The 27110-nt window shown below is 40.4% G+C and overlaps 1 long non-coding RNA gene across 1 annotated transcript; it reads right to left on the reverse strand.

Annotated features, from left to right (window-relative positions):
* Positions 1–1511: 1511 nt before the first annotated feature.
* On the reverse strand, positions 1512–10683 carry LOC140505128 (uncharacterized). Its single transcript, XR_011967386.1, has 3 exons — positions 10394–10683; positions 6659–7191; positions 1512–1669 (listed from the first exon to the last, which is right to left on the reverse strand). It is a non-coding gene; the product is annotated as an uncharacterized lncRNA (long non-coding RNA).
* Positions 10684–27110: the final 16427 nt, after the last annotated feature.

Raw genomic sequence — 27110 nt, forward strand, 5'->3', positions numbered from 1 at the left:
AACTATGCCCAAGAGGCAACCAGGCTGTGCATACCCTTTGATCCAGTAGTGCCACTGCTAGGTTGTATCCCAAAGAGATCATAAAAAGGGAGAATGAACCTATCTATGCAGCAGTGTTTATAGTGGCCCTTTTCGTGGTAGTGGAATATTAGAAACTGAGGAGATATCCATCAGTTGGGGAAGGTTGAACAAGCTGTGGTGTATGAGTGTGATGGAATACTGTTGTATGATAAGATATAATGAACAGATAGATTTCAGAAAAACCTGGAAAGACATGTACGAGCTGATTCAGAGTGAGGACAGCAGAGCCAGGAGAATATTGTACAGAGTATCAGCAACATTATGTGATGATCAGCTATGAATGACTTAGTTCTTCTCAGCAACACAATGATCCAAAACAAGTACAAAGGACTCACAAAGAAAAATGTTATCCACATCAGATAAAGAACTGATGGACTCTGAATGCAGATCGAAGCATATTTTTTCACTTCCTTTATTCTTTTTCTTATTTTTTCCCTTTTTGATCGGTTTCTTCTTTCAAGACTGTGACTAATATAGAAATGTGTTTTACATGATAACATGTATAACCTATATCAAATTGCCTACAATTCTCAGAAGAGGAGAGGGAGGGGGAAAAATTTGGAACACAAAATATGGTAAAAAATGCATGCTAAAAATTGTCTTGACATGTAGTTGGGAAAAATTTAAATACTATTAAAATGGAAAAAACTTTCATAGACCCAGGTTAAGAACCCTTGAACTGAACATAGCATGTTGGAGTAGGTAAGGACTTTAAAATATAGAAGAGAGGATGTTACAGATTAGAAGACTAGATGCTAATACATATTAATAGCTCACATTTATTATAAAGCATAAAAGTTTATAATGAAAGGACATAAAATATTGGAGCTGGAAGGCACTTTTTGAACACAGGATGTCCTAAAAGGACATGAAATATTATGCCTTCATTTTACAAATAGGGAAACTGAGGCCTCAGAAGAGAGTGATTTGCCTAAGGTCCCACAGGGAGTTTGGCAGAACTGGGACCCGACTCCCAGGTCAAGATTTTTATCTGTCACACCCAAAGTTGCTGTTTCATGTGATCCAAGGGGTTGCTACTTTTGAAGCCTGGGCTTTATCTGTGGAGATGTTAGCCTTGTCTTTGTGTCTTGTTTCTTTGCTTTCTGCCAAGCCCCTCTGGTTTCCATGGGGAAGAGTTCTCTGGGAACACAATTGTAATAGAATCTAGAGATCCTGTAAGGCCTTAGGGAAACAGGAATCTAATGTAGCTTCTTTATTTTTTGGATAAAGAAATGAGGCTCTGAGAAGGAAAGGGACTTATCCAATTCAAAAAACCAAACACATGCATGTATACACAAAGCAGCAAGTAATAGAAACAGTATTTAACCTCAAGTCCTGTGAGTTCACATTGAATGCCCTCTGTAATCTGTATTGCCTTGAGGACAGAGATTCTTAATTAATTTGATAACTGTATTTCAATACAATTGGTATCCTTTGTAATCCTGGGTATTTTATTTTATGTATTTCAAAACATGATTCTGAGTAAACAGTCTCCAGGCTCTTCTGGATTGTCAAAGGGGTAGAGGACACAGAGAAGATTCAGAACTCCCACTTCAGATAGATATCCGAAGAGTTCAGTTGAGATTACCTAGAATGATATGTGTCAGTATGATTACAAAATGGTCTAACAAATACAACACAACAAACATCCTTTGATGACTAATTGTGTGCATAGCACTCTGCTAGGCTTTGGGGAAGACATAGGTATTAATTTAATTATAATATATCATATTATATAATATATACATGAGAATGACATAAATAGACCACTGTGTGAGGACTGCAGGAAAAGGTCACTACCAACCTGAGTGATCAAGGAAGACTCCCTGGAAGAGGTAACATTTGGGTTGGATTTTACATAATATTCAGGAATTCAACAGGGATAAGAGGAAGCAGGACATTCTAGGGCCAGCAAAGGGCAAAGACAAGGATTCATGAGAGCTGGGTGTCTCTATGGAGTTTGGTGTTTGTCTATATGGGACAGGAATTTACATGTGGGCAACAGATTTAGAGTCAGAAGGACCTTAGAAGAAAATTGAGGCCCAGAGAGACTAAAATTTATACAGAGTGAGTAGAAGAGCTGGAACTGGAACCCAGGCTCTCAGACTTCAAAGTCAATGCTCTCCCCACAGGAACAGGGGAGCAGCACTTGGAGTGCTCCCTATCAAACACAGGGCCAGTTCTAAAACTCCAGGATTCTATAATGGCCTCCTGCACCTCTCCATTGTAATCTCTTGGTCTGAAAATTAAGTGACCAATCCATTTTTGATGGTTATTTCAAAGGCATCAGCTCCAGTCTCAATCCCTTGATCTTGATCCTTCCATTCCCCAAAGTGTCTCACTTCTTCCTAGATTACCTAATTTTGGGTCCACTACAATCTTCTTTGAACTAGAAAGCTAGAAGACCATGTGATCATGACTGGTAATTTTCTTCCCTGAAAGAAGACTGCTTTCAGAAAAAGAGAAAGAAAAGAGTTTGGAGCCCCAGAGTGATCCAACCTGTGCCTAGGCAGTACTATGAACTGAATAATCAATCCATTCCTTGGGTCTGCAGTGGTCAGAGGCCATTTTATAAAACTTCTAAACTCTGGGAATCCTAGAACTTTAAATCTTGGGATTCCAGGAACACTGAAATTGAGAAATCAGAATCCTTGAAACTGAAGGGGCCTCCCAGTATGGATCATCTGACCCAAGGCTATGTTTTCAGGCAGGTGAATGTTTTGCTCAGAGTCAGCAACCTCCTCAACCCTGAGAGACATTGATAATGTAAGGAGCTGGTAGGTGCTGAGGAGCTGGCAGTCTTAAAGTATGTGCACAAGAGAAGGGGAAAAGGGAGAGAAAAAAGGGAAATGGATGAGTAGGTAAAAAAAAAAATAAATGAAAGGAATGGGAGAAACGAGGGGAGAAGAGAGACAGACAGAGAAACAAAGTCATGGAGGCAGACAGTAAGAGAGATACAGAGACAAAGAGGGAGGGAAGAAAGAGAGAGAGAGAGCGAGAGAGAGAGCGAGAGAGAGCCGCACTTGAGGATCTAGAGGGCCACATGTGACCTCAAGGCCAAAGGGTCCCCACCCTTGCCCTATACTAATGAAATCACAGGTATTGTCTCAATCCCTATCCATGGTTCTAAATACATGTGGCCCTCTAGATCCTCAAGTGTGGCCCTTTGACTGAATCTAAACTTCACAAAACAAATTCCCTTAATAAAAGGATTTGTTCTGTAAAACTTGGACTCAGTCAAAAGATTGCACCCAAGGACCTAGAAGGCTATGTAGCCTTAAGGCCACAGGTTCCCCACCCTGGAAGAGGGAAATCCCCCAAAATAGAGTTCCTCTACCACTACAGGTTAGTGTCTTCTTTCTAGTTTATATTTTTAGAGATTTGCCTAGATCACTTAGAGGTTAAGTTACTTGACCAGGATCCCATAGCTAGTATGTATTTTGACTTGAACCCAGGCCATCCATCATTCAAGCTCTATCCATCGAACCACAAAGTCTTATTATGCAAGTTCTATCAGTTGGACCATATGGTATAGTGAAAAGAGCATTGGATCTGGTGTCAGAGGGTCTGAGCTCAAAAATCTGCCTCTGATACTTACTACCTGTGTGACCTTGGGCAAATGACTTAGTCTGTCTGAATCTCAGCTTCCTCATCTGTAAAACAAGGGGATGAACCTCTCTGAGGTCTAACTTACATGATGCCATGAATTTCTACCCCACAGAATACTCCCGAGAACATGCCCCTCTGGCTTCCTTCTCCCTCTGCAGGATTCTGACCTTCCAGGCATGGTGCTTTAGCCCTAAGCTGAATATCCCAGACTCCACATGGACCAGGATGAGGAGGAAACTCTTGAAATCATAACACAGAAGCATCAGATAAATGAATTAATTGAGGGGCAGTTGTGGATAGAGTACATAGAGTGGTGGACTTGGAGTCATGAAGATCTATGTTCAGCCCCAACTCAGATACTAGCTGTATGAATCTGGGCAAGTCTGAGTCTCAGTTTCCTCATCTGTTAAAAATAAATGGTGGTTGTAGTGGTGTGGGAAGGGGTTATATTTGATAGTTTCTAAGTTTCATTCTGCTTCCAGAATGAAATTTATGATCCTATGAATGAATGGATGAAGCATTTTTATGGGATTTATACTACATGCAAAACATTGTTTAATGAAGAAAGTGGATATGCTTAGTCTGAAAAAGAAAAGACTTTGTGTGGACATGATCTCAAAATAAAATAAGCTACCTTAGGAGGCAGTGAGTATCCCATCCTAGGAGCCTCCTAGAGGCTTGATGGTCACTTGTCCAGAATGTTATAGAGGAGATTATTGTTTGGCTAGACCTTAGATGATTAGACTAGATTGTCTTAAAAGGTCCTTCCAACCCCAAGATTTTGTAATTCTGTCAATTACTTGAGAGATTGTCAAAGAAAGACAGATTAAAATTGATCTGCTTGACCCCAGAGGATTCTGGGAGAAAGTTTATAGGGAACCTGACTTTGGCTCAAAAAATTTTTTTGAACTGTGATTTCATCAGTGCAGTGAGTTCCCAATGAGTAACTTCTAGCAATGCATACCAGTACCACCTTTTCAACTTAGGGAGCTACCTAGACCACTAAGAGGTCAAGTGAACACAGGGTTTCCTGATTCCTAGATCACCTCTCATTCATTTTCTGGACTCAAACCATTTCTGTAACTACTACACCAAATACTCTTTGGCTTCATCTAAGGAAAAATTTCCTTATAGCTTTCCTGAAGTGAGTTGTTTTGCTTCAAGAAGTAGAGTTTCCTATTTTTTTTGGAGGGCTTCAAGCAAAGGTTTATTGACCATTGGTTAGGGGTACTTCCTGTAGGATTCTTACTCAGGTTGGGTTGGATGGTCTCAGAGTAGAGTTCCCTTTTAATTATGAAATTCCAAGATTACTTCCAAGTTATCATCACTGTTCATATCAGATCTGTTCCTCCCTTAGATGACCCTTTCCAACCTGGCTCCTTGACCACCTTCTGGCTTTATCTGCCTCTACCTTTTGCTTGGACCCCATAGTGATAATGATTCTCTAGCTCTAGAATGCTTTAACTTTTTGATCTCTTATCATCCTCAGCCTCTTTGTTAATCTTTAACCTTGGGTAACTAACCCTAACCATTCATTCCCTCAGTTTGACCCCTAGCTCCCTGATATCTTTCCAAGAAAGTCATGACTTGGCTCTGACTTTTAGAGTATGTAGCTCAGCATGGTCCTCACTGCCACTTAGTAATTTTAAAAATTTTGTTCTTTTATGTTTCCCATCTTATTACCAGCAGTGACTGTTCTAAATCTTTTCATTTCTTCTTAGACCATTAATTCCCTTCCTAGACCCTCAGTCTCAACACATGACTGCCTTCTACTTCACTGAAAAGATCCTAGACATCTGATAGGAAGATTCACACTGGCCCTCTCCAGAGAATGCCCAACTTGGAGACAAGAGACCTGGGTTTAAGTCCTGGTTCTTTCACTTAGTAGCTGGATAATTCAATGCACCTCTCTGAGTCTCAGTTTATACTTACAGAAATACTTAAAGAATAGAGAGTAGGGACTGGATATATTGTATCAATACTGGGAATTCCCAGGAGAGGAAATTCCCTCTGCCAATGTAATCTGCCACATCTAGTCTTTGAAAGTTGCCTAGAGCAGTGAAGGACTTGACCAGGTTACAAAGGTTCCAATGTCAGACTCAGGACTGGAACCCTGATCTTCTTGGCTTTGAGGCCAGCTCTCACATAATACTTGTGCTATCTTCCTCACGGGGTTGTAGCAAGCATCACAGAGTCTGGGAGGTAGAAGAGACACCAGAGCCCATACTTCTAGAAGATTCTCCTCTAAGTCAGATGGGCAAGTGGTTATCTATCTTGGTACCCATGGAGCATTAAGAGGCCTTGAGGAAGGTCTCTAATTCACTGGGGAGATCCTTTAAGGAGTACTCTTGGGAGAGCATGGATGAGGATTGCATAGGATAGGAAGGTGTGCAGGCGTTCTTGGAAGGGCTATTCACATTGATAAGGCCATGGCTCCCCCAGTGCCCCAGATGAACAGTAGATGCATTCATGATGCTTTTTTTTCAAACTAAAATGTGCTACAAAACTATCAGCTGTTGTTAATATTGTTAGCAACAGTAAAAAATATTCTCCAACCAGCTTTTCCTTTCTGAAAGGAGCACACATCTGCCCTGTTTTTACTCAGATAGTACTTTGTTTTCACATCTGTAATGCTTTTCTTTCTTCTATATTTGGGATGGTGGCAAAAGCACTGGATTTGGTGTTGGAAGACCTGAATTGCAGCTTTGTTTCTACTTTTGTGACCCTGAGCAAGCTAACAACCTCTCCAGGCCTCAGTAAATTAGAGGTTTGAACTAGATGACCTCCGTAGACCACTACTAACTCTAAATCTATGAGCCTACATGATACTGAGTATTATAGTTATTTGTGTACATGTAGAGTGCATGCTTTCACGTTAGAATATAAGACCATTTTTGTCTTTCTTCAGTATCCACAGTACTTAGCATAGTACCTAGCACGTAATAAAGGCTTATTATTGCTGTCTTACCTCTTATAGATTTTATGTTCCATGTGTGTAGGAATAATTTCACTGGAAATTTCTTTCTCTTAGAGCACATAACCCAGGGCTCTTTTTAACCCAGTAGGGAGAGGCTTAATAATTGCTGAATTCATATATCCTAATAGAATATGGTGTACCTTCCATGGAAGGTTTATTGTTCTCATAGAGAAGGCTTGTCAACCCAAAGGAATGACTCTATAATGACGGAATTTCAAATACTGGGGTGATGGGTGGGAGAAGATGTTACGTGGCAGGGGGGATTTTCTTGTTCAAGCAGATTGCCTAATCCATCTTCTCTTAAGCCTACTCGTAATTATTCCCAGGAAGTCAAAGAGGCAGGATAAATCTTAGGGAGCCACACCCTGGTTCAACCCAATGTCTCACTCCTGTTTTCATCACAATTCTGATGCTGACTCACTGGCTGGTTTGGAGAAAAACAGTCCTTCAGATCCAGAGATGTCCTTTCATCTTCTTTCCATACTTCCACTTCTCCCTTTTTTCCTTATCGCCTTCCTCCTGAGCTGGAGAAGCATTATGAAGGAGTCAATTAATGATTATAAAATAAGTTGCACACACAGCAGTATCAAAGAGTGGAAAGGGAAAGGATGATGATTGATGATGATGATATTATTACATAACACCTACTATGTGCTTGGCTAAGTGCTAAATGCTTTACAAATGTTATGTCATTTGATCCTCACAACAACCTTGTACTACATAGTACTATGAATATAATAATAGATACTATTATTACCCTCATTTTATAGTTGAGGAAACTGAGACAGACAGATCAAGTGAAGAGGTGACAAGGTGTCTCCTGTCCATATATCATGATCATTCAGGACTTTTTGGAAGATAGGATGACAGAAATCATGCTTTTCAGTGACTTTCTGTTAATAAACACCAGGAGGCTCATAAATCAGGTAAGTCTTCTAGAAAAAAGTATTTGCCACTGTGATAGAGGTGATCCAATGCAGAGTTCAGGTTGAATGGAATTTCCAGTGGATGGTGAAGTTCCTCCAACTGCTTTTGTTTGTGAAGGACTTTGCACTGGTTGTACCAAGCCCCAGAATACTGAAGGGTCTCCTGGAAGATATCTATGATCACTTAAGGGAATTTGGTCTGGCCATCCACACAGGAAAAACTAAGTGAATGAAGAATGACCATCGCCCAGATTTCAACATGCATTTGGATGCTGAGGCTGTCCTACAGACACTGTCCAACAGTCTGAAGCCCAAGGCAGTATGGGTGGAGAATGAGCTAGATTCAGAATTGAAAAGAATTGCTTTCAAGAAATTGCAAAACCCTTAGTGACCCTAAGCTTCCCAGACAAGTCAAAGCAACATTTTACCAGTGTTTCTATACAGCAATGAGATATGGAACCCCATAGCTTCTGATGAACTAAAGATGAGCATCACATAGAGGGCAGTGGAGAGGTGTGTGGTAGATGTGAGCAGGCTATAACATGTAACCAAAGAAGAACTTCAAAGAAAAGGGTAAACAAACTATATGGCAGAAAGAGAAGAAAGGCTGGCCATGCGGCAAGAATAAAAAATTACGGTGCTTAGTCAACGTGCTCCACTTGGTATCCTTACAATATCAAGAGAAAGTGAGAAAGGCCCCCAATACATTGGGTGGATCCCCTATGCAATCTTTATGGAGAGTTTACGGACGAGAATTGCATGAGATGGGCAGGCATGGATGGATTGGGAGCTGCCTCATTGGAGGAAATTAGCAAATCAGTGAGATCTTAGGCTCCATTTGGGGGAGAAAGAATGACGAGGAGGAGGAGGAAAAAGGGGATGAGGAGGAGGAGAAGAAGAAGAAAAGAAGAAGAAGTGATTTACTGTCTCGTGGAGGCTCTTGTTGGAATGATCATAGGAAATTGGCTGGTGGGCTGCCCTGAGGAGCCCCTGGCTTTGGCCAGAAAATGGGGCTCTTCAAAGGCAAGGACCATGTCTCCTCTTACTTCTGTTTCTGTCCCTAAAGCCTTTAATATGACCTCCTTTCATGGCAACTCAATAAGTAATGGCGAGTGGCTGAATGAGAGGGATGGTAGGGTGGGCTTGAGGAGAAGGCAGACACATTTGTTCCTCTCCTGACTGAAACTCTATCCCATCCCTGAAAGTCCTAAAAGTTCTACACCTGATCTGTGGTTCTTTGGACCACTTTCCACCCTTACTTCTTGAAGTCTGGCTGTAGAGACCGCCCCCTCCTCAACATTCCATGAGTGAGGCATTATTGGGCAGGGAGATGGTTCAATGGATAAAGTCAGGAGTCTGAAGTCAGGAAGATTCATCTTCTTGAGTTCAAATCTGGCCTCAGACATTTGCTAGCTATGTGACCCTGGGCAAGTCACTTTATCCTGTTTGCCTCAGTTTCCTTATCTCTAAAATGGGCTAGAGAAGGAAATGACAAACCAATCCAGTATATCTACCAAGAAAATCCAAAATAGATAGAGTCAGAAATGACTGAAATGACTGAACAACAACAAAGAGACATTCTCACCACCTAGTGTTAGCCTACCTTAGTTGCAAGCAAAGTACATGGGTGCATGATGTCAACTCCTATTTCTACTGTACAGTAAGGTTTACAAAGCACTTTTCTTATGACAACCTTGTGAGATAGTATTAGGTAGTGTCATTCCCATTTTCCAGATGGCTGAACTTAGATTATACAGGTCATGATTTATCCAAGGTCAAACAACTAAATATTCAAACCATGATATGAAAGCAGGTCTCTTGACTCCAATTTCAGGGGTCTTTCCATGATGCTGTTTCTCTGCATCATGGGATATAGAAAGGACCTTAGGATATAATATCAGGATAGATAACAGAATGTCATTTGAAAGGAATTGAAGGACATAGAATTCAATATATACTGGACAGGATGAGGAAAGCATTTCTAGATAGGAAAAAAAAAGATCTAGGGATTTTAGTGAACTGCATAGACTGGAAGATGTTCTTAGGACATAGAATGCTACATCACAGAGCATACAGAAAGACTTGGATGACAGAATTCTGAAGTATAGAATATTAGAGCTAGAAAGAATCTGGGAAATCACCTAGTTCAAGCCCCTCCTCTAACAAAAATATAGACTGAGGCCAAAAGAGGGAACACTTCACCCAAGGGCACAAAGTAAGTCACAGATGGAATTAGGCAGATGAAGCTGTTTGGACTTATTTCAATTCAATTAGGAGGCATCACAGGTTCTTGGTCATGGGAACTAGGTGATAAAAACAGTCACTGGAAAACAACAATGATTTGGAAATGGCTCGAATGGGCTTAGCGCCTTCAACTAAGGGCAGATTCCATGGCAAAATGTTGAGGCCCAAGTGGGTGACTTCACCCGGGGCGGGGTGGTCAAGAACCCAAGCTTAGAATTCTAAAATATTAGCACAGGAAGAGACCTTAGAGAATTTCAGAGCTAGGGAAATTGGAGGCCAGAGAAGCAAGTGACAAGTTAACCTCAAGGGAGAGGTGGGATGCTAAGGGTTTCCAGGCAAAGGATGTCTGATCTCTTCTCCTATAGTTTTCATGTCTCTCTATCTGGGGAGGTCCCTGGATAGAATCCCACCTCCTCCTCTGGCATCCATAGTAGATTTCAGAGGGTTTGTCAGTTTGGATGGCAAAAAATACACTAACCTCTAACTGAAAACGAGCATTTCCTTCCATTATAAATTTCAAAAACAATTATTCTAAGAAGGGATTCATACACTTTACCAGACTGCCAGAGGGTTCCATGCTGCATCCAAGTGTGACAGCCCCTGCTCCATGATATCTAAGCTGTGGTCTCTTGGCATATCTTCCTAGTATTTGTCTTTCCTTCTTTTCTTTGCCGATGTCTGCCTCTCTTCTATCTCTGACTCCTTTTTCTGTCTGCCTCTGTTTCTGTTTCTTCCTGTCTCTCTGTCCATGCACTCTGCTTTTTCTAATTTTCTCTCTTTCTCTCTGCTCTTGGCTTGTCCCTTTCTCTCTCTCTCTCCCTCTTGATCTCTGTGAGAGTGGGTTTCTCTCTGTTTCTATGCCTGTGCTATCTGTTTCCTACTTCCCTCCTCTTTTGGCCTCTCTCTGTCTCTCCCCCTCCTGTATCCTACCCCACTTTATTTTTCTGTAAAATTTGGAGGGCTTCTTCCAGTACAATGTTTTGACAGATGAGGTAGAGTCTGGGGGGTTTTCAAGACTCTGTATGTGTCCATGTGACTGTTTTCACAGCCAGCAGACTCTGTCCCACCAGTGCCAGAGGGACAGGCTCCTTTCCAGTTACATACTTGGGGGTCTGAACTCCAACTCTCAACGCGTTCAGTTTTTGAAACTCCAGTGCTCAAGGTCAGTGTAAGGTGGGGAGATCCAGGACTGGCCAGCTCTGGAAGATGAGGAAATCAGCCAAGTCTGACTTCAGGACCTCCCACTTCCTCTGCCTGTCAAGCCCTAAGGACCATTTTTGGCTTCTCTTGCCTCCCCCATCAAAGTCTGTTTTCAGGAAAGGCTATGAGATGACATATCTCTGTGTTCCTTTCCCAGAGGGTAAATCATAGAACTGAGAACTGTCAGAACTGAGAGAGACCTTAGAACACAGAACAGAAAATGTCAGAGCCTTGGGGGACCTTCGACTATGGGAGGCAACTTAGAGGTCAGTTAGTCCAGTGGTTCTCAAAGTGTGATCTCAGGACTTAGGTAGCCCCAAGACCTTGTCAGTGAGTCCTTGGAGTCAAAACTAGTTTCATAATAATAAAACTTAACTTCTAACATAGTAAATACCAATAAATATAGCCCACAGAAATAAAAACTTTTTTTGAGAGAGAATGTTTGATCATTTTTAAGATCGTAAAGGGGGCCTGACAAGCAAAAACTCTGAGAACTGCTGATCTAGTCCAATCTTCTCATCTAATAGATAGCTCAGATAAGGAAGTAATGTGCTGAGGACCACATGGCTGGTGTGTGACATAGCAGGACTAGACCTCATTTTCTCTTACAAGACCTTGCTTTTTGTTCTCATCTCTTGTTAGGGAAAAGAAGTCTCTGTTCCTTTTTAAAAGAATCCCAGAAAATCCCAGAGTCATAATGTAGATGAAGGAGAGGAGCATTATCTCAGAGACCCTCCAGAGATAGCTGACCCTGGAACCAGAGCCAGCTCTGATTGAGTCCTTTTCTTATGCTAGGTCAGGACAAAGTTTTCTCAACTGGGCATCTTTCCACTTAGAAAAGGAGTTTCCTAAAAACAACTAAGGGAGTGTCACTGTTGTGGATGAGATCAACCCTCTCCTGGCTGTCCACTCCTCAAACAAGAAGAACAGGAGGGAGAAGATGCCTCTGGGGAAAACTCTGCCATCCTTGGGGCTTCACTAGGGTAGTAATAACACAGTGGCCTGCACATGCAATGCCTTCTAGAGTTTACAAAACCCTTCATGGCTTCTAAAATGCTTCACAATTAACAAGAGAATTTACAGATGACAAAGCCCTTTCTAGCTTCATAGGGCTCATAGGCTTTAAGACTGGAAGAGGTCTTGGAAATCATTGTCACAACCCCAGGCCATGTAATAATCAGTTGAAGGAAATGGGCCTACTTATCCTAGAGAAAGAAAGATCTGGCTGAGGATTTGGGCGCCTGGGGTGAGGACACAGTATTACTGTCTTCATGTACTTGGAGGTCTGCTTCTAGAATAAGAATTAGATTCGTTCTGCTCTGGGCTCAAACTAGAAGTAATTTCCCCTCCAGGGGATTTTGGCTCCCTGTAAACAAAAAAACTTCAGCTCTCCATGCTCGATCAATCAATAAGCATTTCTTAAGAAACTACTATGTGCCAGACACTGTGTTAAGCACTAGGAATGCAAAATGAAGCAAAAGATAGACCCTGCCCTAGAGGAGCTCACAATCTAATGGGGGGGGGGGGACACCACATGCAAACAAATATGTACAAAGCAAGTATGTGCAAGATAAATAAGACATAGCATCGGTAAAGTCTTCCTATACAAGGTGTGATTTTATTTGGGACTTCAAGGAAGGTGGGGAGATCAGCAGCCTGGGCAGAGGGGGAAGATCATTCCAGGCATGGGAGAATGCCAGAGAAAATGCCCAGATCCAAGAGACTGCAGCTCTTCCATGAATGAATAAATGAATGATAAAGCACGTGTTAAGTGACCTCTATCTACCAGACACCTGGCTCAGCACTGAAGTCACAAATATGAGTGATCAATCTAGACGTTGTCTCCAAGACTCTTCCATTCTAATGGGCTAAGTCTTACCCAGTAAGACAACACATAGAGAAGATAGAGAAAGGAAGAGGAATGGCCAGAGAGTGATCTAGAGATTCTCATTAAGCTCATATATCAGACATTAGGGTTTCAGGAGCTGAGTCCAAGGCTCTGATGGGAAAGCAAGGGGGAGAATGAGGAGGATGGTGGGAGTGCCTAATATTTTGGAGGCATGGTACTATACACTGGGGATGCAAAGATAAAAACGAACTACTTCCTCCTCTCAAGGAGTTTACACTTTTCTAGGGGTAACAACATATGCAAAGATAAAATATTTTGGTAGGTGGTTGCCCCTGAGCTGATCTTTGAAGGAGGCTAGTGTAGCCCATTTAAGCTTTGAACTTTCCCAACTCCTGCTCTCACAGTTGAGTCTCAGATTCTTGCGTGAAGTCATATCCCCTCCTCAGGGCTCTAGGGGTACCCCTGAGGAATTGGGAATAACTTTCTAAGACCATTGGCTCAAGCCCCAATAGGTGTGTTCCCTGTCACTACCCAAGCTAATCAGTTCAGAATCAATTTAATCACCCAACTGTAAATAGTTTTTAAGAAGGAGTATTTATTAAGGTGGGAGAGTAAGAGCAATTGGTGCAAAATATCTCCTCTCAAATCTAACACATTCTCCCATAATCACAGAGTCCAGGAGAAAGCATGTTAAACCTAAGTTTCAAACTCTAAGGAACACAATGGAACAAAAAGGTAATTCCCAGCTCCTGGTTGCTGGTACGCCTTTTCTCTCATTTATGGGGTGCTCTAGAAATTCACCTTACCCTGAGGTGTGTGGTGGAGTCAGCTTGAATCAACTTATAAGAGCCACTTGTTAAATTTTCAACATAAGCATTTCTATCTCAGAAATTTTCAAACATTGCAAATCCTGATCAATGATTTTGTTAATTGTTTAGACTTCAGAAAATGGTGGAGAAAATTATAATAATGCAGATTAATCTTATTTTTTTTTTTCAGAGAGCTGCTTGTTAACATTTACCTGTATAGCAATGACCTTATATATGGTATGATTTCTTTGCTGGGTTCCTTGTAGAACTATGGATTTATATCCAGTCTGTCCTTGGCTCCCAATACAGACAGTCTGGAAACTGATTCAGGGATGGCACTAGGATATTGAAAAGAGAATGGGAAATTCAAACATCCTCTGGACCCTTTGACTCTTGTAAGATCCTCCTCCAGTGACAGTGAGTAGAATGAGTAAGGGAGACCTAAACCAAGGGAAGTGACCTAGACTAAGTAGGACTGGAGCCAATCTCCCCATTACTGTACGAAGCCCTCCTCATAGGCTTTCTGGAGCACTCTTTCTCCTTCTTGTCACTTGCTGGAACTCTTGTAACTAGTTTGATGATTTTATACAGGACTCAGACAGCATGATGGAATTCCTCAGTTAATTGGAACAGACTTCCTGACTGGAATAATTTCACTTCATCTAATGGCTTTCAAAAACTTTTCACACTTAGCTTATGATTGAGATTGATTGATTGAGCATCTTATCACTTATTGTAAGTGAGATGAGTACATTTGATTGATTTACTCAATCACCCCACCCCTATAGTAGGGGTTCTAAGATAAAGAAGTATAGAGGAAATGAATTCCCAGCATTTGGAGCAGCTTTAGCAAACGTGTAAATGCAAGAAACAATTCTGAGTTTGGATAACAATTAGCAAGGCAGTTTGACTGGCATTCAGTTGGTATGAAGAAATAATATGAAATAAATCCATAAAATTAGATTGGATCTAGATATAGAGGATTTTAAATGCCGGATATTTGTACTTCATCCCAGAGACAACAAGGAGTCAGTCAGTAGCATAATAGATAGAGCAATGGGCCTGAAATCAGCACTCTGAATGCAAATTTAGCCTCAGACACTTACTAGCTGCGTGATCCTGGGCAAGTCACTTAATGGCTGTTTGCCTCAGTTTCCTCAACTGTAAAATGGGGATAATTTTATTAACACCTACCTTCCGAGGTTGTTGTGGGGATCAAATGAAATAATATTTGTAAAGTGCTTAGAACTGGGCATAGGCACAGAGCACATGCTTAATAAATGCTTGTTTCCTTCTTTCCTTCCTTCCTCCCTCCCTTCCTCACATCTTCCCTTCCTTCCTTTCTTCCTTCCTTCCTTCCTTCCTTCCTCCCTTCCTTCCTTCCTTCCTTCCTTCTTTCCTTCCTTCCTTCCTTCCTTCCTTCCTCCCTTCCTCCCTTCCTTCCTTCCTCCCTTCCTTCCTCCACTGAAGATTTTTCTCATCTTTCTAAAAATATTTTTCCAATTACACATAAAAACAATTTTTAACCTTCACTTTTTGCAATTTGGAATTACAAATTTCCTCCCACCCTCCTTCTCCCCTCATTGAGAAGGCAGGCAATTTGACAAAGGTAATACATGTCCAGTTGTGCAAAACCTGTTTCCATATTAGTCATGCTGTCCGCTGAAGATTTTTGAGCACGAGAGTAATGTGTGAACTCTGCCTTTTAAAAAAATAGCATTTTGGCAGTTATATAGTTTGGAGAGGAGAGAAACTGGAAACAAGAAGACCAAAAAAAAGTCTATTGAAAAAGTAAAGGTGATAGGAGGGGAGAAAGGCCTGAACTACAATAGGGGTGATCTGAGTAGGAAGGAGGTTGGCATTGGGTGCAGGAGAATAAGAGATTGGAATGAAAACTTGGGTTTGGGGTGAGGGATAAAAAATGCCTTTGAAGTTACAAACTTGAGTGAAAGAGCATGACTCCTTAGACACAAATAGGGATATTTGGAGGAGAAATGGAGCTGGCTGGCTGGGTGGTGGTGATAGTGGTGGTGGTAGCGTGTGTATGTGTGTGTGTGTGTGTGTGTGTGTGTGTGTGTGTGTGTGTGTGTGTGAAGATAATGCATTCTATTTTAGACACAAGTTTGAAATAATGTCACTTAGAGACATTTAGCACACATTCATGACACAGCATGAGTTCAGAAGTGATTACGGAGCATATATAGACTATGATTATAGTACATACATTATAGATACATACATACATATTGATACATATAGATACATATATGGATTCAGTTTTCTCCCTCAGTTTATAGTATTTATATGTATGAATATATATAACATGTATGTGTTATACATTCACATATATAAATATAATATATTTACTTATATAATATAATATATTCACATATAATATATATGCATAATACACACTGGTATATGTACTATGTCTGTGTATATATATGTATACGTGTGTATGTATGCATACACATATGTATTTGTGCATAGTCTCCCATGCTTAGAATGTATTCTCTCCTCACCTCTGCATCATATAATCTATACTTTCCTTCAAAGCTCAGCTCCAGCACTGCCTCCTGGAGAAAGCCCTTCCTGACTCTGTCCTCCTCCCCCATCTCTTGTGTTACTCCCCCCAATTATTCTATGTTTATACTTTTATAGATCCTTCTTTATAGTTCTCTTTTTGGGTGTTTACTCTGACAAGTACATATAGGGATTGTTCCATTTATATGTCTCTGTGTCTTTAGAGCTCAACACTTAACGAATACTTCTTGGTGAACTGATTAATAACTGGTAGGTACCCTGGAACAGAGAAGAAAGAAAAAACATAAGTTATAGATATTTGTATATAAATTATATATACTATATATGTTTACCTATATTTATATAAACTCTGAGGAAGATGAAAACTGAATCTATGTGAACTGGAGAGCTCATAAACAATGAATAAATGCTTGTTGAATGAATGAAAAGTGAGTATAGAAAGAGAAGAGGGCGCAGGACAGAGCCCTGGGGAATGTCCATGCTTGGGAAGCAGAAGTCGGGGATGACTGATCAAAGAAAGCCATGAATGTGTGGCCAGATAGGTAAGAGTAATGTCGTAGAAAGCAAGGAGGGAGAGAGTATCCTAGGACAGGGGCTGGCCAACTGTCAGAAGCTGCTGCGAGGTTAAAAGGGATAAGAATCAGAGAACATCACCTGGATTTCACAGTTTAGAGAGTCTTAGTTACTCTGAAGAAGACAGTGTTAGTTCAATCATGGGGTCAGAAATGAGTGGGAGTGAAGAAGCAGAGACAGCAAATTTAGATGATTTTTTTCCTCTGGGAGTTTGTCTTTGAAAAGGTGGAAGAACATGGAATGATAGGGTGAAGTGAAGTTTCGTTTCAAAGATAGAGGAAGACTAAATATATTTGAAGGAGTGGGAAAGAATATAGGGAGAAACTGGAGTGTGGAAGGGAGAGAAGGGGAAGGGAGAAAAAGGAAGGAGGGAAAGGATGGAGTCAGGTGAGAGAATGATTGGTAGGGCAAATTCCCAGAAGAGACAGAGATGGAATGAAGAGCACGAGGACAGTTGGTTGGCTGTGTGTGTGTGTCTTCATTGTTTATTTGAGGGCACTAGTAACACACACTGATGTAATTAGGAAATTAAGGTCATAAAAGCTTAAATTTCTATAAAGATTTGAAGTTACCTAGCACTTTCCTCAAAAACACCCTAAGTGTGAGAGAGTAGATATTATTACCCCCATTTTAAAGAGGAACAAACTGAGGTTTAGAGAGGTTAAAGGATTTGTCCAAGGCCACCCAATTAGCAATCAGTTGTTTTGGGATCTGAAGCCCAAGCTTTCTGACTCCAAATCCAAGACTCTGTATCACACCACAAGCCCACCGCAAAGATAGAGGATTTGATTGTTCATTTGCCTGGTTGGTTGGTTGTTGTCCTTCGTCTTTGAAGAGGACCAAAATGACATCACCATGATAAAGTGAAATTTCAGTGCATCCGACTGTGGCTGATCAAATCAATACAAGCTCAGAATGCTCTGCCACAGGTTGGGCGCAGATAGTTCATGTGAATATCTGGGGTGGATATCCCAAATTTGCACATCCTGCATTTACTTTTTGCCTGGTGGTAAGTGTTTGGACTCCATCACCTCCTACTGAGACGCCTTTTGGCCAAGGTTCTCTGGTTGTTCCAACAATGACTTCAATGGCCAAGTGACTTGGGGCTGTTTGCTCAGCTTTGAGAACAGGACATTCTGAGCTCAGCCTCTGATGAAATTGCAGGGATCTCATTGAACCTTGCTTGTATGGAGAACTTATGAGGTCATGAGTTATAGACCAAGAATAAAAGCCCAGTCATCATTACTCTGGGGCCTGCCAAGGCTTGCCCATTCCTTGTTCAGAAGAGAAGAGCCTGACTGGGGAAGAAGGCTTACCTGATGCATTTTTTCAAATATGCTTGTCTTAAGCTTGCTAGGGTTCTCTGGAAACTTGCTAGAGCGTACTGGAATTTTTTCAAGGTTCTGGACAATTCAATTAAATAAATGTGTTAAATGCCCACTGTATGCTGGGCCCTAGAAGAGATACAAAGTGTAGGTTCATAGATTTAGAGCTGGAAGAAACCTAAGAGATGACTTATTCCAACTCTCTCATCTTACAGTTGAGGCAGAACCAAGATTTGAACCCAAGTCTTTTGACTCTAAATTAAGGATCCTTTTCACTGTACCACATTATTTCTAGATCAAGTAGTCCCTGGCCTCATGGAAACTTACACTCTAGTAAGGGATACCATATGTATATATATATACGTATATATATGTATTAGTATAATATGCTAATGATAGGTGTATTAGGGTCAAACAAAGTTCTTTATGAAGTCCAAAGGGAAAACATATTCCTTACTGGGGATGCAGTTAGATTGGAGAAGTTAGACTATGCCTCACAAGATATTAAGGCAACAGGCAGGAGAAGTGTGCCCCCATGGCACTCACCAGCACTTTAAAGGAGAGAGATGAAAACAATTTAACAACAACAGGGGAGGCAGCCTGGTCTAGCAGGAAGAATCCTGGAATGGAAGTCAAGAGACCAAGGTTCTAGTTTTGCTTCAACCAGTAACCAGATGGACAAATGACATGTCTTTGGGTCTCATTTTCCTTATCTGTAGTAAAATGAGAGGGTTAATTGAGATCAGGGTTGCTTAAAGAGTTATCTGTGAACCTGTGTTTTGTTTGGTTTTTTAAAAAAATATTTTGGTAACTGTATTTCAATAAAATTGCTTTCCTTTGTAATCTCCTATATTTTGTTTTATGAATATAGAATCATGATGTTGAGAAGGAATCTATAAGCTTTTCCAATAAAAAAGAGATTATGAACCCTTAGTCTAAATTGTCTCTTAGGACATGTAAAACCCTGACATTCTATGTTATAAGACACTTTCCAGTCTAACAACTTTCGTTTGTAGACCCTTCCCAGCTCTGACATTCTTTTGCCTATGTTCCAGGGTATCGACCACCTATTCATCAGCAGCTTTCATTAGGTGCTTGAGTCTGGCACTGTGCTTGGCCCTGGTGGTAGACATAAATGGAATATATCAAAGTATATACATATGTACATATATACGTATATGTATATGTATATATGTGTGTATGTGTACACTCAAAATTACCTTGTATTTAGTGTGTACGTATATACACTAAATACAAGATATATATGCATACACTATATATACTACATATAAACATATACACTAAATACAAGGTATATATATGGATATACACATACACACACACACACACACACACACACAGCACAAGGTAATTTTGAGTAAAGACACTAATAACTGAGCTTTGAAGGAAATCCCCAAAGCATAAGAGGCAGAAGTGAGAAACGGGTACATTCCAGACATGAGATGTCTTATGCAAAGACGTGGGACTGGGAGATAGTATGTCATGTGAAGAACTACAAGAAGGAAAGATAGGAATGATAGGAGGTTATAGACAGATTACATAAAGGAATTGAAGAGTTCTTGATCAAGGAAGTGAAACTCTTTTGGGTGACAAAGTGATCAAGGGAATGTCAATATATATGCTGAATTCTCTTAATCTCTGGACAGTGGTGGGATTGTAGAGAAAGACTATGAAGTGGCCACTGAACTCCTTGATGAAGAGGGAGACTGACCTGAGGGCCAGTTCAGATGTCTGCCACCAGGATTTGGATTAGGCAAGATATCTGAAAGGAGTGAACCACCAAGGAAGAGAAGGTAACGTGGGCACAGTACTTGACACATGGTAAATGCTTGTAGAATGCTGACTGAGTCACTTTGTCAGTCAACAAACATCTATCAACACACCTACTGTGTGCTAGGAACTGTGCAAAGTACTGGGGATACAAAGAAAGACAAAAGACAGTCCCCACTTTCAAGAAACTCACAGGCTGATTAGAGAGAAAACATGAAAATAAATCTTCATTGTTTTTGTTCAGTCATTTTGAGTCATGTCTGATTCTCCATGACTCCATTTGGGGTTTTAGTGGCAGAGATACTGGAGTGGTTTGCTATTTCCTTCTCCAGCTCATTTTACAGATGAGAAAACTGAGGCAAACAGTTAAGGTTAAGTGATTGGTCCAGGGGTCATACAGTTACTAAGTGTCTGAAGACAGATTTGAACGCATAGAGATGAGTCTTCCTGACTCCAGGCCCAGTGCTCTATCCATTGCACCACCTTGCTGCTCTCTAACTACGTACTTATACAAAAAAGTCATCTACAGAATAAGTGGAAGACTTTGATCAGAAAGAATGCACTACCACTAAGGAGGATTAATAAAAGCTTCTTGTAGAAGGTGAAATTTTATCTGAACTTGAAGGAAACCAAGGAGTCAGCATCTGGCAGTGACTATGGGGTATTAGTCCTGTGCATGTGGCCCTGAGGTCTCTCTCTCCCTACCCTTATTCATTGCTAAATGCAGTTGAGAGCATCTCCCCAAGACAGTACCTTTGGGACTAAGATAAAAAAGGTACAACTGATACTATAAAGGATGGCCAGGAATTCAGTGTCTCCTATGGGGAGCCAGGTCTCTGTAAATGGCATAAGACAGAAGGAGCATGAGAGGAAGGGGTCTCCAAGGACTGGATGTTTGTTAATGATCAAACCAGGAGACAGAAGCCACAGCGGAAGGGGCTGACAGAGCTGGCCTGGGACATAGGACCAGGTTTGTACTCTACATTCCTTCCAGTTTTGACATTGGAGAATTAGAGTACTTTCCAAAGGGTAGGAAAAGTTTAAGTGTCTCATTAGGTGAAGAATCTAAATGATATCCTTTGTTAAGCTTTGATCTGGGCAGTCCTTATAGAGGATAGACTGTTTGCCTTCCTTATCTTTGAACTGTTGGAGTGAGAGTGAGCTCTTTGAACAGTAAGTGAGAGAGGTGGATCCCTCCTCTACTCCTGCATTTGCTCACAGCGGGCAGCTAATAAGGAGAAGGTCTCTAATCTGACTATATTCAGTCACAGAATCACACTGAATATCAGAGCTAGAAGGAAATTTAGAAAAAGAACACAATAATCATCTCGTACAGATGGAGAAACCAGGTTCAGAAATGGAAAGGATAATTTGCTTCATGATGAGTAAAAGCTCTGTCTGGGGCATTGGACTGATTCTACCCCCAGTCCATGGCTGAATCCTGACTCAGACCACTGACTAAGCCCTTACTCCCAGTCCTTATATTTAGTTCGGCCCCTCAACCCAAGCTGTCCAAGAAACGCGTAGTGATCTGACCTTGGCTCCAAATTCAGTCTTGAGTCTGGTCTCAAACTGAGCTTTAATCCTAAACCAGAGGTTCTTAATTCAAGGCAAATGAAGTTGTTTTTTAAAGTTTTCTTAATAACTACATGTATTCCAATATAATTGGTTTCCTTTGTGACCTGCTTCTTATTTTACTTATTTAAAAAATTTTATTTTGATGAGGGAGTCATAGGTTTCACTTGACTGATGAGTCCATGTCACAAAAAAAGGGTAAGAACTTCAGGCCTCAAATGACCCTCCATCCTGAACCTGATCGCAGAGTGATCCTTCACCCCATTCTTATAATTAACTTTGTGGGGCAACTAGGTGGTGCAGTAGACAGAGCACCAGTGCAGGAGTCAGGAGAACCTGAGTTCAAATCTCACCTCAGACACTTGACACTCACTAGCTGTGTGACCTTGGGCAAGTCACTTAACCCCAACTGAATCATCCTGGGTCATCTCTAGTCATCCTGATGAATATCTGGTCACTGGATTCAGATGGCTCTGGAGGAGAAGTGAAGCTGGTGACCTGCACAGCCCTCCCTCACTCCAAACAAAGTCAAGTGCAAGTCATGTCATCATTTCTCTGATGGCATAGTCTTCTTCAGCAATGAAGGACAAACACACTCATAATTAACTTTGAACCTTCTTTCCCCAAGACGGCACTACTTATACTGACTCACCGATGGGTACAGTTTATTACTAAGGGAAACAGATGAGTGTAGATGATTTGGTTTTAAACCATTTCTACCAGAGTGAAGAGACAGAAGTCAAATTGTGTGTTAAAAATGCTTCAACATGATAATTATTTTGAAATATCAGGATAACTATCACAAAGAAGAGAGATTTGAGTTATCTTTGTAGTCTGAAAGGGCAAAACTCAGAACATGATAGGGTGGGTGGGAGTGAGGTTGATGTTACAAGGAGTCAGATTCCAGATCAAAATCCAGAAAAGCTTTTTAACAGTCAGAGCTAGAGTTGTCTTGTAGCAAAAACCCTGTCTAGAGAGGTCAGAAATTGTGGCAGAGATGCTACAGAAGCTGTTGGTGCAAGATGGTTTGGGTGAGATGGCCTGAACTCCTTTTGCATTCTGCAATTCTCACAATCCATGATTCCATGCTTTTAAGACTATACAATTCTTTAATTCTAATGTAGTAACTGCTCTGGAATCTTCTCCTCACAATTCACACCCACATGTGTCCCCAGGAGGTTGACCCCAGGTTCAGAGGTACTCTGAGCTCAAATTCAGGAGTGTTCAGTCAATGTTTTAACCTTTAATAGTCAATCAATAAATGCAAATAGCTCAAAGCAAAGGCATTTATTTACAAAGATAAGTAAAAGCCATTTTCCAATAGTGTCCAACACTTTGTAACCGCATATGGAGTTTTCTTAGTAAAAAAAGTGTAATGGTTTGCCATTTCCTTCTCCACTCATTGTATAGCTGAGGAAACTGAGGCAAACAGGGTTAAGTGGTTTGCCCAGGGTCACACGACTAGGAAGTGTCTGAGACCAGGAAGATGAGTCTTCTTGACTCAGACCCAAAGCTCTATCCACTGTGCCACCTGGTAAGTACAGTGGCTCTAAAATTCTCCCCTCCTAAATCTGGGGCACATTTCTCCATGAATATGCACTGTCAATGGAAAGAATTAGCAGTATAGATAAGGAATACTTGTAATGAGGTGCACACATAAGGTGTATACAGGAGAGCAAGGCTTCTCATATCCCTGGCACTGCAGGGCCCTGAGGTCCTTTCCTTCCTCATGGCGTTCTGATAGTTCTCTCTGAGCTGAAACATCTGTTTGGCAGGTCACTTTGCTGGGCTGCTTGGGGCTGCTCTATTCTTTTTATTTTCCAATTTATTTATTTATTTGTTTTCAATTTTCAACAATCACTTCCATAAGTTTTAAATTTTCTCCCCTCCCGAAGATGGCATGCAATCTTATACGGGCTCTACACATATATTCCTATTAAACACATGTTACATGAAAGAACTAAAATGAATAGGAGAAAGTATGAGTAAAACTAAACAAAAGCAAACATAACAAAGGAGAATACAGTCTGCTTCATTCTGTGTTCTGGCTCCATAGCTCTTTCTCTGGATGTGGATGGCATTTTGCATCATGAGTCCTTCGGAAATGTTTTAGGTCTTTGCCTTGTTGTGGAGGACCACGTCTGTCAGAATCAGAGAGAGATAGAGAGACAGAGAGAGATATAGAGAAGCAGAGAGACAGAGACAGAGAAAACAGCTCTTGAGTCCAGCAATTCCTCGTACTAGGGACAAATGACTTGTGATTGAGCCATAGATGCCTCTCAGGCCAGATGCCATCAGAGGCAAGCAGGCTGCAGTGGCTTTCTTCTATTTCTGAACATAGAATCTAATCCAATTCATTTGCAGGTGTTTTCTCAGGAACTGGGCTATTAATGTGTTGTCTCCTGCAGGGGGAGGTGGGGGGAGGCCGGAGACTGGGGCTGGCAGAGCTCGGTGGGAGCAGGCTGCAGGCTGTTCTGCTGATTCCTGTCAGTGTGGGAGTCCTTTCTTCACCTTGGGAATGGATGGGAACCTGTACCAAGGATCTTAGGGCTCCAGCAGCCTCACTCCTCAGCATCATTAATCCTGGCACCTGGCCCGGACTGATTGCAAATTATTCTGAAACAAATCTCAGTAATACAAAGGCTCAAATTTCCACAGTACTTCAGAGTTTATAAAGTGTCTTCCCTCAGAACATCCTTGCAGGGGTGGGTAGTGCAGGCACTACTGCCCCATTTTTATAAAAGAGGAAACTGAGATTCAATGATGGTAAGTGAACTGTGCAAGGTCACAAAGACAGCCACAAATGTGGCTGCCACAACTTTAGCCACATTTTCTTCATTTTAGAAGTGCTTTTCTCTCCATCTTGGTGCTTCTCCCCATCTACTGCTGCTTCCCAACTGCCTACAAGCATACCTATGTTTCCCCCATCCTCAAAAAACCCTCACTTGATCCACCCTCCCTAATAATGATTGTTCCATATTCATATCTTCTGCCCTTTGTGGCAGAAGGGCCACCTACAATAGGGGCCTTTACTTGCTTTTTTTTTTCACTCTCTTCTTAATTCTCCACAGTCACTAAGGATCTCATTAATTGCCACATCCATCAGTCTTTTCCCAATTATCATTCTTCTTGACATTTCTGCATGCCCTGACACTGTCAATCACCATTTTCTTGATATATTCTTCTCTAGGTTTCTGGAAACACTATTCTTTCCTGGGTATTCTTCTACCTGTCTGGCTGTTCCTTCTCAGTCTCCTTTGCTAGATCTTCCTTCAGCTCATGCTTGCTTAATCGTAGATGGCCCCAAGGACTCTGTCTTAAGACCTCTTCATTTCTCCTCTTCACGCACACATTTATTTATATAAATATGTATGTATACATACATACATATATACACCATACATACAAATACATATCATGTATATGGCATAGGTGTATATATTACATATAGTTTCTATGTGTGTATGTATATACACATATATGTTAATTGTTTATGCTGTTTGGAAATCTAACCCTTATCAGAGAACACACAAATTTTTTTCCCCCATTTAACCACTTCCCTTCTTATCCTAGGTACATTAATGTTGCTTGCGTAGAAGTTTTTCAGTTTTGTGTAATCAAAATTATCTATTTTATTTTTTTATAAATCACTCTATCCCTTATTTGATTAAGAATTCATCATCTACTCGGGGTAGCCAAGTGGAGCCATGGTGCACAGAGTGCTGGGCTTGGAGTCAGGAAGACTCATTTTTGTGAGTTCAAATCTGATCTTTGATACTCACTAGTTGTGTGACCCTGAGCAAGTCACTTAACCCTGTTTGTCTCAGTTTCTCATCTACAAAATTAAGTGGACAAGGAAATACTAAACCACTCCAGTATCTTTGCTAAGAAAATCCCAAATGGGGGCATAAAGAGTCTGAAACAACTGAACAATAAAACATCTCTGACCCATAGGTGAGAGTTCTACTTTTCTATTTTTTTAGGATGACCTTTAGCAATAAAGTCAGGTGTCCATGTTCATATGGGCTACTTGTGCCCAATCTGTGGCAGAGCCTTCTGACCTCATATTGGGCTGATCAGCCACAGTCGGACACATTGTACCTTGACTCCAAAATAACGATGTCATTTTGGTCCTCTTTGAGAATAGACAATATATATCCCCAAGTAAATACCAAATTAGAAATACTGAAAACCAAAAGTGAGACTAATAAAATTGAAATTAGGAAAACTATTGAACTAATAAATAAAATAGTTGGTTTTATGAAAAAACCAATAAAACTGATAAACCTTTGGTCAATTTGATAAAAAAAAAAAAGAATGGACAATATAATCAACCAATGTATCCATGTAGAATGTATTGTGGAATATGGTATAAGGTATTGGTCTAAGCTTAATTTCTGCAGACTGCCTCCCAGTTTTTCTAGCAGCTTCTGTCAAGTAGAGGGCTCTTTCCTAAGTAATTAGTGATTTCCTATTAGTTGGATATTGGGTTATTGAGTCTCACTGTTGTTGATCCTTCCTTGTTGTATCCATTTCATTGATCTACCTGTCAATTATTTTAACCAGTACTAGGTGATCTTGATGATGTTGCCTTATTTTCAAATCCCTTTTCTCCCTTCTTCCCTAATTCTTTCATTATTTCTTTTGATATTCTAGGTCTTTAATTTTCCCAAATGAGTTTTGTTATTATGTTATTAAGTTATATAAAGTATCCCTTTGATAGTTTGGTATAGTATTAAAATTATAAATTAATTTTATTATTACTTTTACTATGACATTATTATATTTGTGATCATGATCATGGCCCAGTCATAATCACTGCAGACTCTGCCAGATATCTAAGTTCTTTATTTCTTTAAGGAGCACATTGTAATTAAATTTATACAAATCTTTTGTATTCTTTGATAGATTGATCCCCAGATACTTTATTCATTTTGTAGTTATTTGGGATGGAATTTCCTTTTCTATTATTGCCTCTTGTATTTTATCATCATTATGATTAGTTTTGTAAGTAAAAATTTTATTTTATAGTCTGAAATGTTGACATTATTAATTATCTTGTTTAGTATCTTTGGTGATTTTCTAGGATTTTCTAAGTAAATCATTATATTAGCAGCAAGTAAAGACAGTTTTATCTTAATGTTACCTATCTTTACGACGTTAATTTCTTTCTTCTGTCTTACTGCTATTGCTAGCTTTTCCAGAACTATGTAAATAATAGTGGGGAGAGTGGGAATCCTTGCTTGACTCCCATGTTTGCCGAAAGCTTCTAGAGTATGTACCCACATTGCATCTGATGTTGGCTTTTGGTTTTGGATAAAACTTTAAAAAGTCTCTCTAGGAGCATATATACTGAAGAGTTTTTAGTATAAATAAACGTTGTTCCTTGCCACTGACTTTTCTTCGTTGATAGAGATAGGCATGTGGTTTTGGATGTTGTGTATTTTAATATGACTAATTATGTAGATTCTTTTCCTAATATTGAATTATTGAATCCTTAGTATAAGTTTAACTTGGTTGTGGTGAATGATTTCTTGGATGAATCACTCACTGTAGTCTATCTGACAGGATTTTATTTTAAAATTTTTAATTGATATTCATTAATGA

The sequence above is a fragment of the Notamacropus eugenii genome, chromosome 5 (genome assembly GCF_028372415.1).
Source record: "Notamacropus eugenii isolate mMacEug1 chromosome 5, mMacEug1.pri_v2, whole genome shotgun sequence".
Taxonomy (NCBI): Eukaryota; Metazoa; Chordata; class Mammalia; order Diprotodontia; family Macropodidae; genus Notamacropus; species Notamacropus eugenii.